Source organism: Thunnus maccoyii, chromosome 16 (genome assembly GCF_910596095.1).
Source record: "Thunnus maccoyii chromosome 16, fThuMac1.1, whole genome shotgun sequence".
Classification (NCBI taxonomy): Eukaryota; Metazoa; Chordata; class Actinopteri; order Scombriformes; family Scombridae; genus Thunnus; species Thunnus maccoyii.
The window spans coordinates 24,205,426-24,215,855 of NC_056548.1; the positions used below are offsets into that span (position 1 = coordinate 24,205,426).

Genomic DNA, 10,430 nt, shown 5'->3' on the forward strand with positions numbered 1-10,430 from the left:
TTTTTCTCTACATAGCAAGACAGAAAAAATAATAAATAATACAATGACTTATATTACTAATGGCAACTAATTAATTAATTCTCAAAATCCTGGGTGATGACATAATTTTGCTTCAAAGATAATACAATGAAACATTCAGCTACGTATCAAAAATATTGAAAATGAATATAGGTCATTTTTGACCCATGTTGTTCATTAAAAGGTTTAAATTTGTGTAGCCTGGTCATAAATGATGGAACCGGACACAGGGCACAATTCTTTTTGTGGGTCCTTTATTTCCCCGACTGCACTCAATAAAGAACAGCGTTAACTCTAATTTTGAGGGTTTGAGATAATCACAATGATAACAAAATAATATCACTTTTCCTGTGTTTTATACTTAATTCACAACAGGGAAAACAATAAAGAATCAGATATTTCTCCTATGAACAACTTTCCTGAAACAATTTTCCTGATGAAAACTTGATGATGACTTGTTCATTGCTCCTAACTGTCTACTATAGTGCAAACAACAATGGTGCAGTTAGGCCACCTGGAATATCACAGTACATTAACGCTAATAGTAGCCTGACTCCATCTCAAGCTTTCCAACAGAAAACTGAATCTAATGAACTCTAGACATGAAGTATCTATAGACAACAGTAGTGGCTCGCTTCTTAAATAAATAAAATAAAATAGAAATACAACACAAATAAATACATTTGCTCCACCACTCAACTTATGTCACTACCTTGCAGAAAATTACATTAGTTTAGAAAAATATATATTCATGAACAAAATATATTTTATAACCACTCTTACATGAACTCAGAATACACTTTTAGATGGAAAATAATGAATTCACTTGCACTCCAGTGTGCAGCCTGTGTGCTTAGACAAACACACCTGGGACTCAACACGGCACTCTATCTCCCCTCTAAATGCAGCAGAAGCATACAAACAGGGCAGTTTAGTGAAATAGTCAACATACAGCCCTATGATGCTATGATTCTATCTGTCAGTTTACTTTATCACCACTTACGCTGCACTGCTGTTCAGTGTTTGGCCTCAGCGTGGCGGGGATATCACACACACACAACACGTTTTACCAATCTACAAAAATCAGGAAGAGAATCATCATTCATCGAACGTACTCTTATACTCTTATCTACTGATGCTGCGGATCATCTTTGTGTTTTAACAATATATAACAGGATATTTTTCCTACACAAAGTGATAAATACATACCTGACAGTCACTCGTTTCGCGGCATTACAGGTTTTAGGTGCGTTAAAAGTCTCATGGGAGCTCTGTACTCTCGCGAGATCTACTTATTTCTATGATAGAAAGTAGTTCTAATGAAAACAGTGACAGCACATTTCTCAAAAGACACATTGCCGTTGAGTCTTTAAAATGTTGTTGTTTAATGCAGTGAGAACCACAAATAGAATTTAAAAAAATGTTGAAAGAACTCTAAGAGTTACATATTTAAAAACCACACCATGTATGTATGACTATATACTGCAGGGGTTAAGTGAGAAAATACATTTTTTTTTGTAATTTGATATATATATATATATATATATATATATAATATTAATACTTAATCTGCATTAATTTAATTTTTTGGCCACTTGGGGCAGTGTAAACACACTGTGAACACTCACATGTCACCTTCTTTTATCACATGATGACCTTGTTAGCAAACCAACAGTCCTCTAAATTAAACAACAATAAGAACAATAAGAAAAATATACAGCCAGCCAGATTCTTAAATGGATGGAAAATACCACCTGTAACAAAAATGTCCTTCAGATTACATTAATTCTGTTCTTGAGAAACATCTGTTAATGTAAGCATACTGTGACAAAAATACACTGTTCCTTAGTTTGTTTGAAGGGCCAGGCTGGAAGGCAGTAGGTGTATTCATCTATCATCCATTACATCCCCTCTCTAACTGAGACATAAATTACCACAATAATGTAATAATGTAAAGGCTTTCTCTATCATGCCATAAAATTGAGCCAAAGAGCCCCAAATGTCTGAGACTAATTATTTGATCCACTTTTTGTGTTGTATTTTATTTCATAGCAAACACAGAACAGAGCAACTAAACTTTAGATTTAATTTAACATTACATTATTGGAAAAGTTCATATTCAAGAGCAATATAAAGTCCTTTGGAGAGAATATATTTACACTGATAATATGATTCTTATTAACAATAAGTCACCTTCTTCCGTCCTCCTCAACAAACTGCATTGCAGACTTTGTTAAGCTGGGACAATTTAGTGCCAGGGGCCATCATAAGCAGAAGGGTTATTCAATTAGCCAGATAATTCTCAAGGCCATGAATAAACTTCAAAATGATGTTGAGAGTATTGTTCACAATAAGAGAGTACAGTGATAACAGGACATCAGTAAGGCTGCATTTGCACAGTGCAACTTTTGTGAAATCAGTCACAAGTGCCAAGTTTACATTGTTTACAAGTGCCAAGCCCATTTACATTGGCTTCAACACTAAACTCACTCTGATTCACTCTGATTTATGATACAAGCCCATGTAGCTATGCTAAAATCTGTGTATGGATCATTGTCTGTCTCTTTAAATGCTTGTATTCATGTTGTGGCTTAATTCCTTCCAAAAATATATAACTCAAATTGCAGTGCAAACCTCGTCTTCCATATCAGATCTTGAGGAGCTGATGGCTACTGTGAGAGTGAGTCCATGCGGACCTGTGACTTAATGTGCCATGGCATGAGTGGATGAGAAGTGGAGCACTGAAACAATAAATGTAACCATAGCATATGAATCAGTCCTTTCAAGTTGTTTCCTCTGGTGAAACATGAACAATTGTGGTAGATCTCTAGTGTAGCATATAGCATGAACAACCTATTATGTGATAGGTCAACCTCATAGATTACCTGTTCACTGAAAACACAATTCCTTTGAGCATGCAGCTGCATGAGCTATTAGTGGACTCGGAATGCTTTCAGTTCATCATGGTGACGCAGATCTGTGTCAAAGTGCCAAGAGAAGGGATGCTTGGATGGCTTTGTGTTGTCACAGTCATCTCTCTATAATTTAGGTGCATTATTTATTTATTTATTTATTTGTTTGTTTTAGCCTTGCACTTTTGAAGACTTGTGAAAATGTCATATCAAGGCTGTCAAATCTGCTGGATGTTTTTGTATACGTGTATTTATAGGACAATGCAGTAGGTGTGGTGTAGGACACAACATTCACTTTGTGGATGTGTGTGTGAATGGAGGTGAGGGTCAGGGGCATTGTCATAGAAACAGTTGGCTCTAATTTCTTATCTACCAAAATGCTTTGAATGGAATAATGAGATGGTATAACCACATATATGAATGATACTGACAAAGGCAGAGATTAGTAGAAACACCAAAATTAGATGAAAAATAATTGAATAACCAATATACTTTTAGTAAAAAAGAAAAACAGATATAAAGTAGAGCTGCAAAGATTAGTCAATTAATAGATTAGTTGACAACTATAAAATTAATGGCAACTATTTTGATTATCAATTAATCATTTTGAATCATTTTTTAAGAATAAAAAAGTCCAAATTAGCTTCCCAAATGTGAATATTTTCTGGTTTCTTTAGTCTTCTGTAAACTGAATATCTATTGGTTTGTGGACTGTTGGTCGGAACAAAACAAGACATTTGAGGACGTCATCTTTGGCTTTGGGAGACAGTGATTGATATTTACAACCATTTTCTGATAGTTTCTGACCACACAACTAATCGAGAAATTAAATGATAATGAAAATAATTGTTAGTTGCAGCCCTAATATAAAGATGCAATAACAACCGTAATCATTATCACCCTTCAGTAATAAATTAAAGTATGACTGCCTTTTGTATTGAGTTACTTCCATGGGATAAGAAATTTGAATATTTACCTCCTGTAGAAAGATTTGTGCTATTGATGTGGTTAAAAGTGAAAATTGGACTTGCTTAAAATCAGGTTGAGGCTGTGGTAAATCCAATGTTATACTAACCTATGGTCGCCAAAACTAGGAGGGGGCTGGGAGGGGGACTGGAGGGAAGCCATTTGCAGGCAGGTTAAGAAGGTTAAATGAATTAGGAATGGATTAGGAACATAGCTTGTAATTCCTCAGGTAATCTCAGGTAATTCCATTAACTGAAGATTTGTAGGACTTCTATAAACTGATAAACCTTTGTAAAATTATGACCTTAAACTGTTTCTGACCCGCTTTCAGCCAGCTTCTAGATCCAGCACAGCGACACCATGTAACCTTTGAGAAAAGAAGAACATAACATCCTCTTACTAATAGACTTTGGCATTGGCATATAATCAATAAAACATGTAAGTAATAAAATTGAGCCTTGCTCAGTTCAAAACACTCTGGAGTTTTGCTGCTATAGCCTTATTTGACCAATTGCTTATGGCTAATGTAGTGAATGTTAGTAAACTTTGGATATATATTGTTGTGCAGCTAACTTTATAGAGTGAGTTTATTAGCTTTATGAACACTTGTTCTATCTCACCTCACCAGGAGAAATTCTTGTTGTTTCGTGCTTGTAGTTCCAGGAGACTCAAGATGCAGCTAAGATCTGCAAGGCGTCAGTAGGATGCTTTTTTCGTAAACTTGCTAGTTTGTCTACTTTAGGCTACTTTAAAAATGTAATTAGTGAAAGAGCACATAACACAACTGAAAAATTCATAAAACTCTCTTCTACAAAGAACAAAAATGCACAAAAGCTTGTTAATAAACCTGACACATTTCTTTAGCCTTTCACCTCTGTTTAGTCAACAGAATAGTTTATCACTGTGAATCCAATGCAATCAATGCAAAAATGTGCATATGTACAATGAATAATCATGAGAAAAGTGAACTAAATAAAGACATGGAGAAAGACAATGTCCCTCCAAAATATGACATGACACCCTTCATGAATATTCATGCAAACTTAACTTTGAAAACCACATTTAACTTAATTTATTCCTTCAGTGTAAGTTACTTTTAAAAGAATCTGTATTACAATTCTATCATCACAGAATTTCCCCTCAAATTCTTTAATGTGTGAGACTGTTGCGCAGCAAAACACTTCAACCAGCTGTGTTCAGATTGTCTGGCTGGAGAAATATCAGATCAAGAGGGCACAGCTCAATGCTGCTGCAGTAAAAAGAGAACAGATGTTATTTTCAATAGTCAGTTCCTACAGAAATTAATCCATTGAGACATTTTATGATAAAAATTCATAAAACAAAATTTTCAAATGCACAACCAAGCTATAGGATAGCATTGCAACAATTGCTCACGCAGCCAGCCAGTGTCGGTGATGTGACTCTCAGTGGTCTCTTAGGAGTCTCTCCTGTGGTCGCATCATGGATGTATTAAGAGGAAATAGATACCACTTTCCAAGATGGCGCCCTGTTGATTCCTATTAAAGTTGCACCCAAAACATTTTCATGCTTTAGTGAACTTCTGTTTCTGTTCTTGCGCCCATAGATGATACAAGTTAGTGACTTGCCATTGGCTATATAAGGTGCGCCTTATTTATCTGACCTTCATGCTTTCACATCACAGGGTGCTTTTCTTGTTTTGCTCCACATCTTTGAAACCATCTCCTTCTTTGCAATCACGGAGGCAAATTCAATCGAAGTCTCAAAGCACCATCTAGCTTGGGAACATTTCGGTCTTTTCCCAGCATAGCCTGCAGTGATATAGAAAACTACAGTCAGAACCCAAGTGGAAACTCATTCTGTTTGCTGTGCGATCACACTAATCCAACGTCTGCTATCTGTGTCACTGTGAGTGAGTCATGATTTGCACAGTTATGTCCAACTGTGTCCTCCGCCCAGGGACACCACTGCTCCTTTACGGCTGTGTGTGTGTGTGGGTGCTGCCTCCTACTTAGCAGTTGATATGAAGGCTGCCTGTGATTCTGCATGTGTTGAATCCCATCACCAACACAGCACCTCCTTTTGACAGTTACACTCAAAGAAACTGGCGCTGGCCAAAGTCCCATCTGTCCCTTCTGAAGCATATGGGACTGGAAAAACATGTCCGGCTATGTTTTTTTCTGTCTCGTATGCTTTAATCACTGTCACTTTACATATTCAGTGTTCAGTTTACTGTTATACTCATGGTAGAGGATCTGTCTCAGCCCACCCAAGTTTTCTCCCATTCATTTGTACAAGTGACTTTTTTTAAAGCCTGTGCTGTCACATACCGCTGACAATATTGCCCACAGTAGCTTTGTTGGTTTGGCAGATCTCGTTATGGTTTACATTTCTCACAGTCTCTGACTCCTTTCTCTGTCTCTGTTCACTCTTTAAAGCCCTTTGAGACTTGCTTATTATAAAAAGGTTACATAAATGCATTCAACTTGAACTTGAATGGCTATAAACACGTCACCTCTATCAAGTATAAAAAGGTGTGAAAATTTCAAGGAGAGCAAGTGGTTAGAAAAATATTTCTAAATATTTCATGGCTACGTCCTAAACTGGAGGAGGTCTGACAAAAATTCACACCAACTCATCTAGAGAAGTTGGATAAGTAGAACTTAGCACTAAGACATGAAAGTCATTTAAAAGACGTGTAGTTTGTTTTTATGTCAGGGTAGATACAAGGTTCCTTTGTTAATTTTAAGTTACTTACTACACAATTGAATGAGAAGGGTCCTTTAATCTTGGTGCTCAGATGGCGACATAGCCAAGGTTTCACAGGGAGGCATCTTCTATTTCGACTGACACACTGTATTTCAATCAGTTGTTCACACATACAATAGGGCTCTAGACTAACAGTCACTGTCATTAGCTGATCCTTCCTCATGATTGAGAGCTAACAATGCTCTCTCTCCACTCTACTCTGCCTGTGCATCAACCTCCTTGCTCCTGTTGAAGATAATTACATTGCTATCATACTTGTCACAGTAGCTGGCCATACTTCTGCTTGGCCTCATTTAATATTATGTTGTTATTTGTCATGTGTAGCATGCATTTTAATTAATAGTTCTTGGGTCCTTGACTGCAGTGGAAGGTAACGAGCCAAATGGTTGGACAGTGATGTTTTTAATCATGCTGGTTTGTCTTACTTTACCAGAGACTGTAGCTTGTTAGATGAAATTACAGCAGGCAAGGTCTCCAGCAGCAAGAGGCAGAAATGGGTCATTGCAGAGGTTAATTCTTGAGCTCAGCCATTATTAGGCAGGAGTGTAAATCAACTATAACCATTACATATTGTCTATTCACCCACATTTTTAGCCATGCTAGCAACTGGATGGATGACACTGTTGGTCAGGCCACCAATTTGGTCCAGACTGAAATATCTCAACTACTATTACATGGATTGCCATTAAATTTGGTACATAGAGCTTGTAAGTAATGTTATCATTTAGCTAAGTACAGCCTCACAGACCTGCTAACATGGCTGTAGACTCTTAGGGCCCTATTTTTGTGAACCCATCACAGGTGCAGATTGCAGTCGAAGGCACCCTGTGTACTTTTGGTATTTTCGTGACCAGAAGTGCCGGGCACACCTGTGGCACTCTTGGATACAGGGTGGGATCAGAAAGAATACATATTATAAATTATAGGTGGGCGCGTTGGAGGCTGTGACAGTCATTGCCAATCATATCTGCTAATTTCATCCTGTTTAATCACAGTTTGGGAATCCTGTGAGTTTTCCTCAGAGGAAACTTTTTGTTGTTAAAAAATTTCAAATATGAATACAGCAACTAAAATATACTGCCAAGAGCAGATGATGACTCTTTTTAAGTTGTTGTCACTTTTCTGGACACATTGATGATCCAGTAATCACCATGTTTTAGCTCGTGATTTTACTCAACATCACAATAATATTTACCATCTGCAGTTAAATATCTCTGTAGTGCCATAAAACGAAAGTTGAATTTAAAATGTGGTCTAGTATTTTGCATTTAAAAAAAAAAAAAAAAAATTTCTGAAATTATTTTTAAAGTTTAAATCTGTTGGATTTGACTGTTATACATGCAAAAATAACTGCTGACAGTTTGGAAAGGAAATAGTTGCTTGTTGAATCTTCATGTTGTGACACACACATGATCCTGGTTATGATTAACACACTTTTGTCTCTCTTTCATTTTGCTCATCAAAGCCACATGTCTACCTGCTAAATATTCTATGGCATCTTCATCAATCACATGAATTACATAAATATACACTATGTGAATTCCATCCCTTTGTCATTCTTATATATATATTAAATTATAGTGAAAATTGTCACTGTTGCCACTACATAACAATGCGGAACTAAGCACTGCTCCTGAACCTTGCTCCTACATGATAAAGTAGTAATGTACTCAGATGTCATTTTTTATTAGGCTAAATGAGGTTATCATCTGAGGAAACAGTTTTGTCATAAGATAATGAGACATTCCTGATTAATGCTTAAAAAACACCGCTTTGTAAACTGGTACTCTATTTAAGCACCCTCACATCAGTGTGAAGAGGAGCATGGACTTTAATGAATGAGGGGGAAAAACACTTGTTATCTCTCACCCCTGAGTGATTTTAACTACTGTAACAGAACCACAACTGCACATGTGTTATGATAAAATCGCCAACCCAGTGTGAACTATTTTATTGTGTTGTGGTGAATTTCATAGAAGCCGCAAGTGCTGATAAAATATGCCGGCATTGTCTTTTGTCATTTTGCAAAAGACTTAGTAACTCCAGTTCTTTATATAGACTACAGTAGCCGCACAAGATATACTGTATCTGTGGATAGTTCGCTCCAGCTCTGCCCTTTTCACAGCATCATTGTGAAGCAGTTTGTTGCATTGTTAAAACATACTGCAGATAATAAAAAAAAAAATAGCCATATCTGATGGGGAATCACTGATAAAGCTTGCTGTTGTAAATGGCACATACAGTAATTTGACCAGGCAGCAGTTTGTCCTTGTGAGCTGTGTAAGTATGTTTCTAAAAACAACAGGAGCTTGTGGCTCACAGGAGGGAAGGCGAACCTGCAGTAAAACACACAGGAGGAACATATGAATATTAGATTCAACTTCTTAAGGATGAAAATGATGAGGAGAATAAAGTAAAATAGAACTGGTGCAGTTCTTTAACTGAGATAAGTGCAGCTCCTAGTGCTTCAGAGTAAGAACGGGACCAGAGGGGGTAAAGATAACACACTTTCCTGTGTCTACTAACTTAAAATGGAAACTAATGTACCTTATGAGCCCTTTTTTTTCCTGAACAGGCCTAGAGCCACACAACAACACTCCTCATTCAGGAACCTTTCCTCCTTTGGCCCAATTGTTTTATATTTAGAAATTATTCTCCAGTGGACCTCCATGATCACACCAGACATGACCAGGAGGCTCGTAAGCAAAGCGCCGAGCCTCTACTAGTGATGAATGTGGCAGTAGATGCTACTTTGTGTTTTCCAGGCCGTTCCTGGCTCTCTAGTGTAATAAACGCTTGAAAGATGATGGATACATCTTTGTATTTGCTGATTTAGTGAGAGCTTACTGCTGGGATTTCTTTTATGACATAGTTTAGTCTCAAATAAAAAAACTCTGAATGGTTATATCATGCCTCTAAAACGGCTGTCGCTCAGGCGGTATGGAAGTTCGCAGTGTAATATGTCTTCATTTATCATGCTGAGTACTCCTCTCTATGGGCAAATCAATGAAGACCTCGCTGTATGCTGATCATCTTTTATTTTTGCTAATAATGTTCCCCAGCAAGTCTTTACATGACAGAGGGATGCTATTCTATTGACAGCGTGACCCAAATACCTCAATTATTCCAGAAGAGTGAAATCGGAGCGGAGAGAGACAGAGGGAGGTGTTAAAATAGACACAATATTCAGAAATATAGAGTCGATTTGACACATTGGGAAAGTCTGGCAAATAACAGCCATGGCACAAGATCAGAGAGTTTTCCTGATGAATCAAGCATTAGATAGACGATCACATTACGCTGTGCAGCCGTGACATATTTCAGACTATAATCTATATGCAAATATTCAACGTCTTCTTTCATTGCGCCCTTTATGGGTCAGTGTGAATGTTAGTAAAGGACACTTCTAACATTTTCCACAGAGGTGCATATGCTGACCTTCATCCCTCAGTCTTCATTCCATTATTGACAATGTTGGCAAAGTTTCTGCATGCTGAATCATCACTGCTGCAGAATGTATTCTCATCAAATATATATAATTTTCTCTCTGCACTTATTCAAGCTCAACATAATAAATGGGAATGTCAGACCGCATGAACAGGTGCCTCTCTGCTTCTGAAAAGTTGCTCCATCGAGCTGTGATCCCGTGATGACAACGACGACTCAATCTATGTTTCAAATAAGTTGCCCTGTTGCAGGACACTATCAGAGTCACATCGGGAATCTCACTATCGCGGATCCTCTTTTGAAGTGTAAATGTTTGATAAGAGCCACTTCTGGCGGTTT

At 37.3% G+C, this 10,430-nt stretch overlaps 1 long non-coding RNA gene across 1 annotated transcript; it reads right to left on the reverse strand.

The window, feature by feature from the left end:
* Positions 1 to 273: 273 nt before the first annotated feature.
* On the reverse strand, positions 274 to 1,275 carry LOC121881316. Its single transcript, XR_006091752.1, has 3 exons — positions 1,228 to 1,275; positions 1,022 to 1,092; positions 274 to 916 (listed from the first exon to the last, which is right to left on the reverse strand). It is a non-coding gene; the product is annotated as an uncharacterized LOC121881316 (long non-coding RNA).
* Between the last annotated feature and the right edge of the window lie 9,155 nt (positions 1,276 to 10,430).